At 44.2% G+C, this 18,399-nt stretch overlaps 3 non-coding genes across 3 annotated transcripts; 2 read left to right on the forward strand and 1 right to left on the reverse strand.

Moving 5' to 3' along the window:
* Positions 1-2,816: 2,816 nt before the first annotated feature.
* trnai-aau (transfer RNA isoleucine (anticodon AAU)) lies at positions 2,817-2,890 on the forward strand. The gene has a single exon. It is a non-coding gene; the product is annotated as a tRNA-Ile (tRNA).
* Positions 2,891-7,163: 4,273 nt separating this feature from the next.
* On the reverse strand, positions 7,164-7,245 carry trnas-uga (transfer RNA serine (anticodon UGA)). Its single transcript has one exon. It is a non-coding gene; the product is annotated as a tRNA-Ser (tRNA).
* A 7,138-nt stretch (positions 7,246-14,383) lies between these two features.
* Positions 14,384-14,457, forward strand: trnan-guu (transfer RNA asparagine (anticodon GUU)). Its single transcript has one exon. It is a non-coding gene; the product is annotated as a tRNA-Asn (tRNA).
* The last annotated feature ends 3,942 nt before the right edge of the window (positions 14,458-18,399 follow it).

Below are 18,399 nucleotides of genomic sequence, written 5' to 3' on the forward strand. Positions count from 1 at the left end.
TCAGCCTCGCATGCGGCACTTCATCAAACACCTTTTGAAAGTCCTTATACACCACATCAACTAAATTGCCCTCATCTATCCTCTCTGTTACCTCATCAAAAAACTCTAACAGGTCAGTTAAGCACGATTTACCTTTAACAAATCCGTGCTGCCTTTCCCGAATCAATCCACCCTCGTCCAACTGACTGTTAATTCTGTCCCGGATTATCGTTTCTAAACGTTCCCCACCACTGAGGTTAAACTGACTGACCGATAGTTGCTGGGTTTAATCGTACACCCTTTTTTGAACAAGGGTGTAACCTTTGCAATTCTCCAGTCCTCTGGCACCACCCACATATCTAAGGATGTTGGTAGATTATGGTCAGTCCCTCCGCAATTTCCACCCTTACTTCCCTCAGCAACCGAGCATGCATTCCATCCGGACGTGGTTGCTTATCTACTTTAAGTACAGCCAGCCGTTCAAGTGCCTCTTCTTTATCAATTTTTAGACCATCCAGTATCTCAACGATAACTTCCTTTGCTGATACTCTGTCTTCTTGGTAAAGACAGATGCAAAGTACTCATTTGGTACCAAGGCCATCCCCTCTGCCTCCATGAGTAGATCTCCTTTATCGTGCCTAATCGGCCTCACCCCTCCTCTGACTACCAGTTTGCTGTATGCATGCCTGTCGAAGTCTTTTGGATTCCATTTTATGTTGGCTGTCAGTCAATAGTCATATTTCTCTGTGCCTCTCATTTCCTTTTTCCTTCCCCTCTGAACTCCCTAAATTCTGCCTAGTGAATTAACGCATAAAAAAGTTAACATTTCTTTCAGCCGGAAACAGAAAGTTACTGGTTGATCAATGGCGATTTGAACAAGTATTCGTCTTTTTTACAGAGTTTAATGAGTTTTGCGAAATTAATACAGTGAACTAATACAGTAAAGTTGAATTCCTGATCGGGAACCGCCTCAGACAGCGCATTACTGCCCATCCCTGGGAAACAAGATACGATCGAAACTTTGACAACACATCTCAGATCCCCCTACAAAGTCACAGCTTGCCAGCTGTTCCGAAATCTGGAGCCTGGCCAGGGAGTTAAACGTTGGACCTTCAGCTCACTGCCCACTTTAAAAGTCTGATACTCTACCGACTGAGCTACCCAGGCTCGATACTACATAAGCTCCCATCGTACATATTCATGGGAGATCTCTGAATTATCCGTGCAGCCGTCGAACGAGCGTGAGGTCCGTTTGATAAAATTCTCAGCAACGTGTTGAGGAGAATCCTTGTTCCTGTTGAACAAGATGTAAGAAACATGGACAGTGAACTCGTGAGTTTACAATTCTTCTTGTTTGTGCCAAATGTCTTGTCATTCGTTAGCAGCAATTAAAATAACACTTTACCCAGAGGCTCAAAAGCTGAACTTGTCTCACACGGGAGTTGGAAAAGGCATCTCGACCTTTCAGCGTATTAACATCTATAAGCTGAATAATTTCACCCGTGACACAGTGAAACCAGGCAGCATATTCCTCTTCCAAATTTTCCCCACACGAAACTTCCAACCGATGAATATCGGCTTAAAGAAAAGAAGAATTGTTTGTTTGGTTCTTTAGATTTAAAGATCTCGTACCGGCCCCTTTGCCATATGAGCTGCCGCTAAAAGCCCCCTCTCCCGCTATGAACAACTAAACTGGCACCTGCTATTGCAAGACGGTAGGCCAGAGGAACGCAAATGCCCACATGGGAAAACTAAGAAGTCGATTGTTGACCTCCATACGTTTGTCCCACAAGAGCGTATTGTAAAAACGACTGGTTGTTAACAAGATGCGTTATGGAAGATACCATTTCTACCTTGAACTCCGATCAAAATGTTCGGCGTAAAAGGTTTGGTTGTTTTAGAAGACGCTCGAACTCACAACCTGGTCATTTCTGGAGCCCATACTGCTATAAATAAGTAACGCACGCTTAACAATTGTACAATACGAGAGCAGCGAACAACGGACGGCATCAGCACTCCTGCCAAACAGCTTCATTTTCGGTCTCTCAATTATCACTTCGAGATCTTTCTCAAACAGAAGCTTCCAATCAAGATGCGCTTCGTCAAATAACAATTCCTAAATCAAGAGAGTTTTGATCGATCATGACTAAATTTCCTCACCTGTTCCTTTTAATCACCTGGAATGGTGACCATCAGGTCCTGGAGATTTGTCTATCTTCAGCCTAATTATTTTCTCCATTGCCATTATTTTACTTATACGAATCCCCTTGATTTATTAACAGTTTTCCTCGTGTCTCTGGTATGTTAGCCTCATCCATTTCTGTGACGACCGATGCAAATTAAAAATTTAGCAACTCTGCCATTTCCTGATTTTCAATTACAATATCACCTCCATCTGTCTTCAAGCGGCCCACATTACACTAAGCCTCCCTTCTTTCTCTTAATATACTTGTAAAAACCTTGAGAGTTGTCCTCATTTTCCCTCACAAGTTTTTCTCCTTTTCCCTTTTTGCTTCTCTTGGGATTTTTTAGTTTCAGCACCACAATAAACAACACTCCGCTGCAAAGTTCGGCTCAATAGTTCTCCAATGTCAGAGCGAGAATTGTCTGAAGCCCGAATTTATTTAACGTAACAAATACAATCACACATAATCATCCATGTATCAACGCACTGATGGATGCACAAAGATAAACACAGCGAGAAATCCAGTCAGTGTCGGAATGCACAGGTTAACGGACAAGCGAAATGGACAGAGAGAAAACGGCCTGAACCCCCAATAGTGAAGTGTCGCTGATAGATATTAGTGAGACGAGGTGGGGCTGTTGCATCATCAATTGGCGCTGTGGCTTAATTGGTTAAAGCATCTGTTTAATAAACAGGAGATTCTGGGTTCAACTCCCAGCAGTGCCTTGTGCAGCTTATTATTTTACCGAATTTGTGGAATTAAGCGACAAAATAACACTGTGGTATTTGTCTTTGTTCAGGTTTCAGGAGGAAACGGATAGCAAGATGACTGTTCAAAAACGCCCTTTCATTCCACAGACAGACCTCTCATGGAATGTGTCTGTCACACGTTAATTTAAGGAAACGTTCTTGTTTCTGGGCTCGTTGGGGTCTAGGCATAATTCACGATTTGAGGTTCAAAGTCGGAACTCGTCCAAATTTGGACCTCGACTTGTGATCTTGACCTGCGGTACAAACGTTTGCAAATAGGAAAAATAAGTCCTCAAATCGCTCCACCTGAATCTCCAGGCCCAGATGAAATATATCCCAGGATGTTAACAGAAGCAAGGAAGGAAATAGCGGAGGCTCAAACCATCATTTTCCAATGCACCCTGGCAAAAGTTGTCGTGCTGGAGGATTGGAGGATTGCTAACGTTGTACCATTGTTTAAAAAGGGAGAAAGGGATAGATCGAGTCAATACAGGCCAGTCAGCCTGAACTCGATGGTGGGTAAATTATTTAGCACAATGTTGAGGGAAAGTATTAATCGTCATTTCGAAAGGCACGGATTAATCAAGGACAGTCAGTGTGGATTTGTTAAGGGAAGGTCGTTTGAATTGAATTACTTGAGGAGATATCAAGGAGGATCGATGAGGGCAGCGCGATTGATGAAGTCTACATGGGTTTCAGCGAGGCTTTTGACAAAGTTCTACAGGGCAGATTGGTCAAAAATGTAAATGCCCATTGCATCCAAGGGACATTGGCAAGTTAAATCCAAAATTGGCTGAGTGGCAGGAAGCAAGCAGTTTTGATCGACGGGTGCTTTTGTGACTGGAAGGCTGTTTCGAGTGGGGTTCCATGCGGCTTCGTAATAGGTCCCTGCTTTTCGTGGTACAGATCATCGATTTAGACTTAAATGCAGGGGGCATGATTAAGAAATGTGCAGATGATACAAAAATTGGTCCTGTGGTTGATAGTGAGGAGGAAAGCTGTCGACTGCAGGAAGATATAGATAGAGCGGAACGGTGGATAGAAAAGTGGCAAATACAATTCAATCTGAAGAAGTGTGAGTGAGTTGTGGGGGGGGGGGGCAAAAAGGCAAAGGAGTGCACAACAAATATTGTCATTAATTTGCCATTTACACGCCCATTCTGCAAAGTTGTTAATGTCGTCCTTATTTTTCTCATTTTTCCTTTGTATTCACTACAGCTCGCAATTAGGTGTCATCCCTAATTTTGGAATTGTACTTCCGATTCCCGTGTCCAAATCATGAATGTAAATTTTGAACAACAGTGGTCCCACCACTGATAAATTGTGAACAACACTGGTCCCACCACTGATCAATTGTAAACAACAGTGGTCCCAGAACCGATAAATTGTGAACAACAGTGGTCCCAGAACCGATAAATTGTGAACAACAGTGGTCCCAGAACCGATAAATTGTAAACAACAGTGGTCCCAGAACCGATAAATTGTGAACAACAGTGGTCCCAGCGCCGACAATTTGTGAACAGCTGTGGTCCCACGAATTTTGATCTTGAACTGCAGTTGAAACTTTTGCATAAAAAGAAATAACGTACCCAAATCGTCCCACGTGAATCTCAAACGCTTTGGGAAGAAGTTTAATAGAAACAATCAGGACTTTAAAGGCACCTCAACGACCTGAACTTCCGTTGAATGAATTTTGTTAGCCATTACGTTCTACCGTGAAATCGCTCTTGACTTTCATCTCACTGAAGCAGAGTGTGGCCGCTTTCTATCTGTGAACATGTCTGTGACGTGTTAGCTTTGATATTGATCGCTTCCAATTTATAAAATTATTCAATCGTCAGGGAAAAGAAATCGAGAATCGAATTGTCCCTCTAAGTGATGAACTGATGGGATTGGTGATCCAAGCAGATCTGGAAAATGCGTGGTGCAATCGGTCAGGAATTCCAAATCCACCCTCCAGCCACTCGGCAATTATATTGAATGAACTTTACTCTGGCCCAGTGTCGCCGCACTGAAATCGAGTATTTCTCCGGCATGTTTTTCTTCATAGTTGCTGGTTTAAGAGTGAAGACTGGCTGGTTGGATTTTAACTCCTACAAGCTTTAATCATTCATTTTTCACTGACTGCAGACAGTTGTTATATTGGTCGCTGCAATCTCAAAGTTTAGCCCAGTGAATTATTGGTTTAGCAGGTGATCTCTTCACCTGTTCTCGGTGGTGTTATCCGTTAGCGTGAAAGTTTGATTGTTCGAGCCCTTATTTTATTTTATCCTCAGGATTCATCGTCTCAAAGTTCCAGGGTTTCAACGCATGTTTTGGAATCAAGAAAATGTACCGGAATCATTGCCAGCTGAGCAGGGCTGACATTCTACCATTTACCCTACGGTCGGAAATCAGGCACATGAATCATATAAAGGAATGGAACATTGGCTTCACGGTAATTACAATTCTCCTTGACAGACAAGCCCCCGAAAGGCCCGAAGGGAGGCCGCACTCGCAGCAGGAGAGCTGGTTCGCTGTGACATGGAGATTTCTGCAGTGAGTGAGACCAGACTGTTCCTATGTTCAGAGAATAAATTTCACACCCTTTATTTTGGAAAAGCAAAACGGTGGGGATTTTTGTCATAGCCCGATGCCTTTCGTGTTGTATCAGATGTTCCTCGTTGCGTTACTTTCATCTTGATCGGAGAATCAGTTCGGGCGTTCCTGTGATAAACAGCGACAATTGCCAGTTAATGTTAAATTTAACAACGACTCCACTGCGTTTTTAATCCCACTCTTAAGATGCAGTCTATAAAATGAAAAAAAATCATCACATTCAAAGCATAAAAGTCTAATTAAAGTTTTGACCGTCTCTCGGGAACCACGTCAACATCGCCTTCAGTCTGAAATAGAAAGTTATCGATCGATTCATGGTGATTAAAACAGGGATTCAACTGCGAACAGGATTTAATTAGCTTCATGTAATTAATTTAGTAAGTTCATAACTCTTTTTAAAGTTAATTCCCTGACTGGGAATCGAACCTCGCGGCGGTGAGAGTACCGAATTCTCACCACCAGGCCATTGGGGAGCTCCCAAGATTGCGCACGAGACAAAGTGGAACTGATGACATTATTTTTTCTTTCGCTCTTTCATGATTCATTCAGCTCTGTGTTTATTCTCAGGCCTCTTATCTCTCCTTCTTTTCAGCTTCTGACTGCGGATATTCCTGTGGTGAAATATCAATAACATAGAACATCTCACAGCCCCGGTATATTTGCTGTTTCTCTGTGCAGTTCTGTGCAAAATCAAACTGCACGCAAATACCGACAGTGCCTCTCTCTCACTCCCCACAGAAGCAGCAGGAGATGCCACTTTAAACTGCCAGTTGCTTCAAACGATTCATGATGGACCTGCGTGGCCTTGCAGTTTTCCAAGGAGCTGCATTCATTGCGTGAATTTTGGAAATGGAAACATGTCCATCAGCGGCTTGTGGTCGTATTTTCCCTCACTTTCTATTTCATGTCCATGCCTACTTGCAGTCGGTGATGTCATTGCCTGAAAATCACCTCTGTCGCGATATTATTTCGAACAGAAAATGCCATTTTGTGCAAGCAGTTTGTCTGGCAGGAAAATGACCTGAATTACAAAGAGGCCAAGTAGGAAAGGCCGCGTTGCTCTGCTTGTTCGCAGCAAAGAATTTTCAGCGTTTCCTTGGGGTTTAGTGTTTAGGATTCGGCGCTTTCATCACCACGGCAAAGGTTCGATTGTCGGTCTCAACATCCGCATATTATACACTCTATCATAAGTGTACTGTACTCAAATTGCTGTTTTTTCATTGTGAGGGGAAGAAACATAAACGTGTGGACATTAATTACGAATTCATCAGCTGGGTTGCACCTTTTCTTTTCCTACAGTCTCAGTCTTTCCATCTTTACCCTTCTCTGCTGGTGTTGCAGGTTCCATCATTCTTCGCTGTTCACGATGCCTGAGAAGTCCATCAGGAGAAAACAGGCAAAGTCAAGAGACAGAGACAGGGAGAGATTAAAACATAGAAATAAATTGTATAAATGTCAAGTTCTGCGAACGAGCAGAATTTAGAATGGAGTTTGGGAGAGATTCCTTCACGTGTCTTGCAATTTTGCAAGAGATCATTGGGCTCCGAGTTAAAAGCGTCGTTGGCGATGGAGCACCTCTCTGAGGGAGCGAACAAGTTCCGTTCGTTCAAGTTCATATTAATTTGAACAGTGAACAAACTTTAAAAAGTAGCGCTGCGAACAGGATTCGAACCTGTGCAGGGAAACCCCATTGGATTTCAAGTCCAACGCCTTAACCACTCGGCCATCGCAGCTGCAAACATAGATGATGCACAGCTATAAATCAGAATGCGTAGGGTTATCACACGAGATCTGTAACACTTTGTTCTCTCAGACAGGTTTCCAACTGGAAACTTCCAGCTTGTTAATGTGCTGACTTTGCTGTCTCGGTGATAGAATTCTCATTTATCACGTGAGAAACCGGGGTTCGATTTCCGGTTCGTTTCGGATTATTTTCATTCCCCATTCATAAGATCGCGTGAATTGTGCGACATTTGCCCTCAGCTTCAATCTGCGCACCATTTCGAGACATTTTCCATTCTCCACGTGTGTTGCGTCGAAGCTGGGTTGGAAAATCACATTGCAAGTCCAACGCCTAAATCATTGGGTCATCGCTGCTGCAAGCGACAAATCCGACACGGCTGCAGAAGAGAATGAAGAAGGTTATGACAGGAGAACTCTGAGACTGTATGTTCTTTTCGACAGGTTTCGAACTGAGCGCAGACCGCCGGCTGCTGTGCGGACTTTGTTATTTCAGTGATCAAATTTTTGCTGTCTGCGCGGGAGGCCCGAGTTCGATCACCGCTCAATCGAGGAGCATTTTTCATTCTCCATTCATGTGGTCATGTGAATTGGGATACGTTTCCATTAAGCTTCAATTTGAACACCATCTTGTGACATTTTCCTTTCTCCATGTGTGTTGTCGTCGACAGAACCTCTGTATTCTGTCCTCCATGCACTGGAATGAAGACAATCCTGCCGACTACACCGCTGACAAGACGTGAGAAGCCAATTAGTGATTTTGAACTAAAAATGGTAACACCGCAGGGCTCGTCCGGGATCTCTCACATAACAATCAGCAAATCCCCAAAGCGAGAATCATACCCCAAGACCAACGAGCCACTGATAACAGAGGGGTGCAACCAATGCAGAATTCTGTGCCACCCACAGCCGATCGGCCACCATTCTGTCCATCCTATCACTTTTTCTATTCCGATGCACGGCAATGTGAAGACGTACATTAACTATTTCATATCAACAATATTAGCCTCTCTTTACCACATTCGTTTCGAATGTGCGAGTTGTAATATCAAGTGAGACTTTGCAGAATTAATTGCTCTAAAGCTACATTGTTGTCTGTCTCGGCATCCGCAGATTATCCACTCTCCCACAAGTATAACAGTGACCACACTTCAAAAATACTTCATTGGTTGTAAAGCGCTTTGGGAGGTCTTGAGGTCGTGAAAAGCGCTTTGTAAACACAAGACTTTGTTTTTATACTGGGCTAAAAGTACTGATGGTTTCACTATGAGGACGAAGAGACATCAATATGTGGACATTGGCTACGAATTCATCATCTGGGTTGGTCCTTTTCTTTTCCGACCGTCTCAGTCTTTCGATCTTTACCGTTCACTGCTGGTGTCGCAGGTTCGATGCGCTTTGGCCGTTCAACGAAACCTGAGAAGTCCATCAGGGGAAAACAGAGAGGGACAGAGACAGGGAGAGATAGAGAGATCTAAGTGTAGAAAAAAAGCTTGATTATCAAGTTAGCAGAATTTGAAATGAAGCTTGAGAAAGATGGAATCATACACTCATAGAATCGTTACTGCACAGAAGGAGGCCATCCGGCCCATTGAGCCTGCCCCGGCTCTCTTTAAGAGCAATCCAGTTAGTCCCATTCCCCCGTTCTTTCCCTGTAGACCCGCAAATATTTTCCTTCAAATACTTATCCAATTCCTTTTGGAAAGTCATGATTAAATCTGCTTCCACCAACCTTTCAGGCGATGCATTCCGGATTATAACTACTCGCTGATTTAAAACGTTTTTCCTCATATCGCCTTTGGTTCTTTTGTCAACAACCGTAAATCTGTGTCCTCTGGTTCTCGACCCTTCCGCCAACGGGAGCAGTTTCTGTTTATTTACTTTATCTAAACCCGTCATGATTATGAACACTTCTATCAAATCTCCTCTCAACCTTCCTGCCCGAAGGAGAACAACCCCAGCTTCTCCAGTCTATCCACGTAACTGAAGTCCTTCAACCCTGAAACCATTCCAGTAAATCTTTTCTGCATCCTCTCTCTGGCCTTCACATCCTTCCTGAAGTGCGGTACCCAGAATTGGACACAATACTCCAGGTGTGGATTATTGTGAAGTTTCCTTCACGCACCTTGAAATTTTGCAAGAGACCATTGGGCTCCCAATTAAAAGGCTCTGCCGCGGTGGAGGATCTCTCTGAGAGAAGGAAATGCGGCCCGTTATCTCCAGTTCATACTGATTTGAGCATTGAACAAAACTGTAAACAATAGCGCCGTGAGCAGGATTCAAATGTTTCACCGAAAGACCCTGTCCAGTTTTAGATCTAACGCCTGAACCACTCGGCCATCACAAGCAGCGAGTGCTGGTAATGCAGGGCTGTAAATCAGAATGCGCAAGGTACTCAGAGGAGATTTGTGGCATTATATGTTGTTTCAAACAGGTTTCCAACTTGACACAGAGAGCCCGATGCCATGAAAACGTTGCTGTTTCACTGGTAGAATTTGCACTTACCACGCGAGGGAACAGGGTTCGTATTCCCGACCAATTAAGGCGCATTTTTATTCTGCACTTCTGAGATCGACTGAATTGGGATAAATTCACCTTCAGTTTCAATCTGCACACCGCCGTGTGGCATTTTACTTTCTCCATGTGTGTTGCGTCGATAAACCGGCTGCCTTCCGGCCCCTTGTCCTCAAATATGCTCGAGAATTAAATCAATCCTGCTTTCTGCAACGCTGAAAAGATGTGAGAAATAAATAAGTGAATCTTCATTGGAAATAGTGAAACAGGAGGGTTCTGGGATTTGAACTGGGGACCTTTCACGTATCAATCAGTGAAACGCCCAAAATGACAATCATAATCCGAGAACAAGGAGCCGTCAGTAACACAACCGGACAACCTGTCGAAAATTTCCCTGCTACCCACAACCGATCGCCCATTCATTCAGACCGCTTCTGTCCATCGAAACATAGAATGGTTACAGCACAGAAGGAGGCAATTCGGCTCATCGAGCCCATGCCTGCTTTTTGTGAGATCAATCCAATTATTCCCATTCCGCAGCCCTTTCCCGTTACTCTGCATTTTTCCCCTTCAAATTCCTTTTTGAAGTAACGATTGAATCTGCTTCCACCATCCTTTCAAGCAGCGCATTCCAGATCAGAACTACTCGCTGCTTAATTAAGTTTTTCCTCATATCGCCTTTGGTTCTTTTGCAATCACCTCAAATTAGTGACCTCTGGTTTCCGACCATTCCGCCAATTAAAACAGCTTCCCTTGATTTACTTTATCTAAACCCTTCATGACTTTGAACACTTCTATCAAATCTCCTCTGAACCTTCTCTGCTCTCAGGGGAACAAACCAGCATCCGGCAAATACGGTCAATTAGCTTCAATTAATGTATTTGATCATTGAACAGACATTTAAAGACAGGCCTTGTTTTGTGGAAGTGTGAGCTGGTGGTTTGAATCGCTGGTTTCAATGTCTGGGGCGTTTCTCGATTCGAATTTTATCACTGACATAATTTCTGCCATGATGTGGAGATGCCGGTGATGCACTGGGGTGGACAAATGTAAGGAATCTTACAACACCAGGTTATAGTCCAACAAATTTATTTTAAAATCACAAGCTTTCGGAGATTATCCCCTTCGTCAGGTGAATGAGTGAAAAGGTTCTCAAATCGCATATCTTATACTAGGCTGGGACAGCATCACACCAATCAAAAGGTGTCGTTGTTATTCAAACAGGCCAGTCACGGAGAACAGCACGTCCCAGTACACTGGATATACATTGTGTCAATTACACAGACAGACGGAAAGAAACCCAAATGGCAGAGAGAGGGAGGGAATATTAAAAACATATTTTTTTCCCCTTTTTGCTGGTGGGGTTACGTGTAGCGTGACATGAACCCAAGATCCCGGCTGAGGCCGTCCTCATGGGTGCGGAACTTGGCTATCAACTTCTGCTCGACGATTTTGCGTTGTCGTGTGTCTCGAAGGCCGCCTTGGAGAACGCTTACCCGAAGATCGGTGGCTGAATGTCCTTGACTGCGAAAGTGTTCCCCGATTGGGAGTGAACCCTCCTGTCTGGCGATTGTTGCGCCGTGTCCGTTCATCCGTTGTCACAGTGTCTGCATGGTCTCGCCAATGTACCATGCTCCAGGGCATCCTTTCCTGCAACGTATGAGGTAGACAATGTTGGCCGAGTCACAGGAGTATGAACCATGTACCTGGTGGGTGGTGTCCTCTCGTGTGATGGTGGTATCCGTGTCGATGATCTGGCATGTCTTGCAAATGTCCATTTCGACCTGTTCACAGAAAACCCGATTGCAGTGCGATGGAGCAGAGGACGTGAAAGAAGCTGAAAGTGAAAGTGCAGATTTTAGTTTCATCACGGGGACAGGACACGTTTCCACAGATAAGGACATCTCACCTTAAGATTGTTTCCAGCAGAGTGGGACAGGTGATCAGAGTGACCGGGCTCTAGCGGCGCAATCGACCCTTATATGAGTTACAGGCTCGGGAAATGCCGGGGTTTTTAATTCGAGTCTCACCGAGATCAAACAATCCTTTTGTTTGTGAACATTTCGACCGGAGTTGAAGGTAGAATTGATGTTTTCCAAAATGCATCTACTTATCTGAATTGCCATGTGATTCCTCCGGTCTACGCTGTTGCAATAACAGATGAGATGTTTAGTATTACTTGTTCACAGGAGGGAGGCTGCAGTTTTGTAGACACAAAGTATGATTTTGATCAATCTTCAAATCGTGGGAGCTTCAAACCAGCCCCTCCGACCGCTCAGCCAGGATACTTTCCATCCTACACTTCAGGAGCGAGTTTTATAGGAATAGAATTACTGCAAACAAGAATTCGACCCCTGAAGCACCAATGGTCGCACGGCAGCAGGATGCATGTGTCCAGTTAGAAACCTGTCTGAAGGAACATGCAGTCTGAGAGAGCCGGAAGTCCAGCAGATTGACTTTCGGTCTGAGCAGATGTTGAGTCTCCTTCTTGAGAGAGTTTCGCCAATCCAGCTCAGAGTGGTTTAAGAATCATGAATTCGGGTGGGACTGGAGCCATTTGTGTAAGATGAAGTGTCGGGGGCAGTTTCACATCCTTGACGGACATTAATGATCCTGCTGCGGTTTTGCTGCAAAATTTCACTTCCCAGCTCCCGAACTAAAATCCAACGCCGTTGCAACTCGAATCCACAACCTTTGAATGGCTTATCAAACAAAACAAGTAGAAGTCCAACACACTAGCCATTGCACCACAGGGTCAGTTGTCAAAAAAAGCGAATAAAAAAGAAAGACGTGTTTCTCCGGACCAGGGGCAAAGTGAGAATGGATGTTATTCAAAAAATTGTGCCCTCGAATCTGTCTTCATTTATTTTTTTGTAAAGCTTCAATTTTAAAAGTTATAAAAAGCCTAAATAAATAAAGTAAATTATAAGAATCGAATCCGTGATTAAGACTTTACAACACACTGTAAGCAACTGAGTTAACCGGCCGTGCTGACGGTCCATTAGACATTTTAATTAATTTCTGTACCTGTACGCTAGTTGGTCGCGCTTTCTGTACTTAAGCACATAAGAACATAAGAAATAGTAGCAGGAGCAGGCCAATCGGCCCCTCGAGCCTGCTCCGCCATTCAATAAGATCATGGCTGATCTGATCCTAACCTCAAATCTAAATTCATGTCCAATTTCCTGCCCGCTCCCCGTAACCCCTAATTCCCTTTACTTCTAGGAAACTGTCTATTTCTGTTTTAAATTTATTTAATGATGTAGCTTCCACAGCTTCCTGAGGCAGCAAATTCCACAGACCTACTACCCTCTGAGTGGACCCCTAAATCTCTCTGCTCCTCCACAATTCCCAGTTTCTCACCTTTTAGAAAACATTCTGATTTATCTTTGGTAGATTTAAAGTGGATGACCTCGCTCTCCCCCACATTGAACTATATTTGCCGCAGTTTTGCCCACTCACTGAATCCATCAATTCCCACTTTTCAACTTCCTGCTTCTATCTTCATGACATTTTGCGTCACCAGAAGGCTACGTGTTCAAATCACGGGGTAACCGTTACTTTTCGAGCTGATCAGATTCTGTATCGTTCCGGGATGAATATTTTATCTGCTTTTTCTCAATAAACAGAACCTTGCTGTAAAGTCTGCTTCCCTGGCTCTCAAATTTCAGGAAGGCGTCTCATTCTGCCCTCGACTTTTGATCTTGACCTGCGGTTGAAACGTTTGCAAAGAGGGAAAGGAAGTCCCCAAATCGCTCCACCTGCATCTCAAACGGTTTGGGAAGAAGTTCAGTTCAAACAATCAGGAATTTAAAGGCACCTCAATGACCTGCACTTTCTTGGAATGAGTTTTGTTCGCCATTGCATTCGACCGTGAAATCGCTCCCGGCTTTCATCTCACTGAAGTGAAGAGTGTGACCGCGTTACATCTGTCAGAGTGGAAGTGACGAGTTTGGGGTCGGTGTGGGTCGTTTACAACTTTTGATATCTCACCAAGCAGCAGGGAAAAAGAAACTTGGAATCAAATTGTCCCTGTCAGTGATGAATTGAAGTGAATATCGCTCCAAGCAGATCTGAACAACTGGCAGTGCAGCCGCACAGGAGTTCCAAATCCACCTTCTCGCCACTCGGCAATCGCATGAACTGAACTTTACTCTGACCCAGTGTCACTGCGCTGAAATCGAGTATGTCTCGACCTCACGTTTTCTTAACATCATGGTTACTGGTTTAAGATTGAAAACTGCCGTCCGCTTCACTGTAAGTGCAAGAGACAACTTTGTCGACAACGAGTCGTGTCACAGACCTGCTCGTTTGTCCTGCTCATTTCATCTCATCTCATTTTCAGTAAACCTGAACATGACTGGAATAGAGAATGGCGAATCACAGCTCGAGAAATCAATCCTCTCGACCACGAGGGGACTGAGTCTTCCAACATACCGGTGTTTAATGGCAAGGTGAGTTTAATGTTCAGGAATAATAGAGCACAGATTTTCACTCGTGCAAACTTCACACACTTTATTTTGGAAAAGTAAACTGATAGTCGAGAGAGGTTATATTAATCGCTGCAAACTGAATTTTTAGCTCGTTCAATCAGTGGTTTAGTAACAAACGTGTGCTGTCTCTGTGGCGCAATCGGTTAGCGCGTTCGGCTGTTAACCGAAAGGTTGGTGGCTCGAGCCCACCCAGGGACGATAGGGTATCTTTTATCTTCATGGTCTCGCATTTCCTGGTTTCTGATATTTGTTTTGGCTGCAAAACAAATGCCCGCTTTCGATGCCCAGCTGAGCACGGCCGATCTTCCACCATTTGACCTGTGATTGGCTTCGCGGAAATCTGAATTCTTCTTGACAGACAAGGTTCGAAGGTTGCAGGAGAGCCGCTTCACTCTGACATGGATATTTCTGCAGTGAGCGACACCAGACTGTTTCCACAATGAATGTCACTCCCTTTAATTTTGGAAACGCAAAATTGTATTCACATTCCGATGGGTTTCAGTTGATTTGTGAGAGATCATGAAAGGATCCTGCAGCGCTGCCTTGGATAACAAAAACAGTTCTAAGCCGCATTTCAGTCGCGGCAACAAATCCCTGCATCCGAGTATCAGCACCCAAAAATCGGAGTATTTGCACCCTTAAATCCGAGTATTTGCACCATTACACCGGAATATCTGCACCATTACACCGGAGTATCTGCACCATTAAATCCGAGCATCTGCACCCTCACACCGGAGTATTTGCGCCCTCACACCGGAGTATTTGCGCCCTCACACCGGAGTATTTGCGCCCTCACACCGGAGTTTCTGCGCCCTCACAGCGGAGTTTCTGCGCCCTCACACCGGAGTTTCTGCGCCCTCACACCGGAGTTTCTGCGCCCTCACACCCATAACTCATCAACTGTCCCCAATCATCTTTATCAGCGTCAGGAGCCCTAAACAAAACACAACAGTGAAGAAATTGGCTTTATGATTCTTCACTAATGGACGGACACATTTTTGTTTACGGTCGTTTAAGGGAGATTTGGGGAAAATGGCCGCTGATACTCAGAAACTACGACTTGTTGCTTTTTTTCCCAGCGGGCTCGTTGGTCTCGGGGTATGATTCTCGCTTCGGGTTTGTTGTTTAAAATATGTGAGAGATCCCGGGTTCAAATCCCGGACGAGCCCTCATTTCCCCCCCTACCCCAGACTTTTTATCTTGAGCTGCTGTTCAAACTGGCAGGGTGTTTGGAGGTATCTCAATGATCTCACGTCCTCTGAATGCATTCTGCTTGCAATTGCAATTGACCTTGAAACCGCTCTCGGATTTCATCTCACTGAAGCAGAATGTGGCCGCTTTTCATCTGTCAGCGTGGAGGTGACGAGGTTGTGGTTGATAACCGCGGGCACACCTGTCCGGACATTGGTATTCAGAATGTACAAAATGCTGTCTCAAATACTCTGTTGTCATCCTGGGAGCTCTCGATTTCCATGCCCAACCTTTCCCCGAGTAAGAATGGATCCAGTCTGTACCCGAACTATCTCCTCACTCAAAGCCTCCCATTGCTCATTTACTGTTTTACCTGCCAATTTTTGATTCCAATCCACCTGGACCCGATCCCTTTTCAACTCGCTGAAATTCGCTCTTCCCAGTTGAGTATTTTCGTACCTGATTTTTCCTTGCATTTTCCATAACTACACTAAACCTGCTGCAAATGCTCCCCCAGAGAATCATGCTCCACTTGCCCCACTTCTTTCCCCTAAATAAATCCAACACTGCTTCCTTCCTCGTTGGGCTGAAAACATACGGATTAAGAAATTTCTCTTGTACACATTTCAGGAATTGCTCGCCCTCTTTGACTTTTACACTGCTATTTCGCAGTCTATATTCTGATAAATGAAGTTCCCTTTTATCAATACTCTAAAATTATTGCATCTTTCTCCAATTTACCTGCCAATTTGCTCCTCTATCTCCTTCCCACTATTTGGTCCCCTATAGAATGCATCCAGCAGCGTAATAGCTCCTCAATTGTTACTTAATTCTAAACAAATAGATTCTGTCTTTGAACCCTTAAGCATGTCAACCCTTTCAACCGCTGTCACAGTATTTTTGATCAATAGTACCTGCTCCCCTCTCGCCCCGCCCCCCTCCTTTTTTTCCCCTGCCTTTCCTGAATACGTTGTAGCCTGGAATATCTAAGTGGCCACTCCTCCGCTTGTTTGAGCCAGGTCTCCATTATTGACACTATAACATAATCCCATGTTGCCACTTGTGTCTGCAGCTCACCAACCTTATTTACCAAGTATGTTAAACACAACATCAGGGCATAAAGGTCGGACAAGTTCCAATGCCCAATTGAATGTTCTATACACTAATGTACGTAGCATAAGAAATAAAACAAGTGAATTAGAAGCGTAAATTAAGCTTATAGTGCATGACGTAGTGCTCATCACTGAGACCTGACGACAAACTGGGCATGACTGAGATAAATATTTCAAGTTATAAGCCGTTTGGAAAGGATAGGGACATTGGAAAAGGCGGTGGAGTAGCATTGGAAAGAAGAGATATCAGTAAAGGTGAGCACGCAGTCGAAAGGCTTTGCGTAGAAATGAGTAACAGAATAGAATACAAGACTTTGGTGGGAGTTGTTTATAGACTTCCGGATAGCGGTGAAAAAGTAACAGGACACACAAAAGCGGACAGGTTGTTAGGGGTCTGGAACTCACTGTCTGAAAGGGTGGTAGAGGCAGAAAACCTCAACTCATTTAAAAAGTACTTGGATGTGCATTTGAAGTGCCGTAATCTACAGGGCTATGGACCAAGTGTTGGAAAGTAGGATTAAGTTGGATAGCTCTTTTTCGGCCGGCACAGACACGATAGGCCGAATGGCTTCCTTCTGTTCTGTAATTTTCTATGATTCCATGATTCCGTGTGTGGGAAGGGATTCACTCAGTCATCACACGTGCTGAGACACCAGGGAGTTCAAAAGTGACTGCAGGAGTTGGATTCTGCTGTTAATCCCATCCAGAACTGAACCATTTTCATTCTGACATTTCGGGTTTGTTTCTTCTGATGTTAATAACCCCTAGAACTGGGCTGGAGTTTAATTTTCTGGATATCTGTTGAATAAATCAGCTTTGTTTTAAACATCTTGTTGTAGATTTTGGTCTTTCCCACCTGAGTGTTTAGCATCACCTGACTGGAGCTCAGAAAGGACAATCTGTGGGCAGGATCGTCGGATGGGAACAGAACTTCAACCTGGACACAGTCCTTCAGGGCCACACTGAGAGGGGCAAACGGCACTTTGGTCTTTCTTGGCTCTGTTCACTGATAGCAAAGTGGCCGTGCGGCATCCAGTCTAAAAATGACTGTGGTAATTATTCCTGAGTCGACCATTTAAGGCAGGCGTTAACTTATTTAAAATAAACCCGCTTAAAATAAATGGGGTTATGAATTGTGATTTCCGTGAAGCCAATGTTCCATTCCTTTATATGATTCATGTGCCTGCTCTCCGACCGCAGGGGATATGGTGGAATATCAGCCCTGCTCAGCCGGCAATGATCACGGTACATTTTCTTGCAGACAAAACACACATTGAAACCCTGGAACTTTGAGGTGATGAATCCTTAGGGAAAATAAAATTAGGTCTCAAACCATCAAACCTTCGCGTTAACCGATAGCACCACGAGACAGGTGAAGAATTTACCGACTGAACCAATAATTCACTCAGCTCATCTTTGAGGTTGCAGTCACCAATATAACATTTGTCTACTGTCAGTCCAAAATGAATGATTGAAGCTTGCAGGAGTGAAAATCCAACGAGCCGGTCTTCACTCTTAAATCAGTAACTATGAAGTTAAGAGAAACGTGCCGGATAAATACTCGATTTCAGCGCGGTGACACTGGGCCAGGGTAAAGCTCAGTTAATATGATCGCCCAGTGGCGAGAGGGTGGATTTGGAACTCCTGAGTGACTGCACTGCGCATTTTCAAGATCTGCTTGGAGCACCAATCCCTTCAATTCATCACTTACAGGGACAATTCGATTCTCGGTTTCTTTTCCCCGATGCTTGGTGAAATTTTAAAATTTGAAAGCGACCAATATCAAAGCGAACCTCGTCACCGACATGCTCACAGATACAAAGCGGACACACTCTGC

The sequence above is a fragment of the Heptranchias perlo genome, chromosome 20 (genome assembly GCF_035084215.1).
Source record: "Heptranchias perlo isolate sHepPer1 chromosome 20, sHepPer1.hap1, whole genome shotgun sequence".
Classification (NCBI taxonomy): Eukaryota; Metazoa; Chordata; class Chondrichthyes; order Hexanchiformes; family Hexanchidae; genus Heptranchias; species Heptranchias perlo.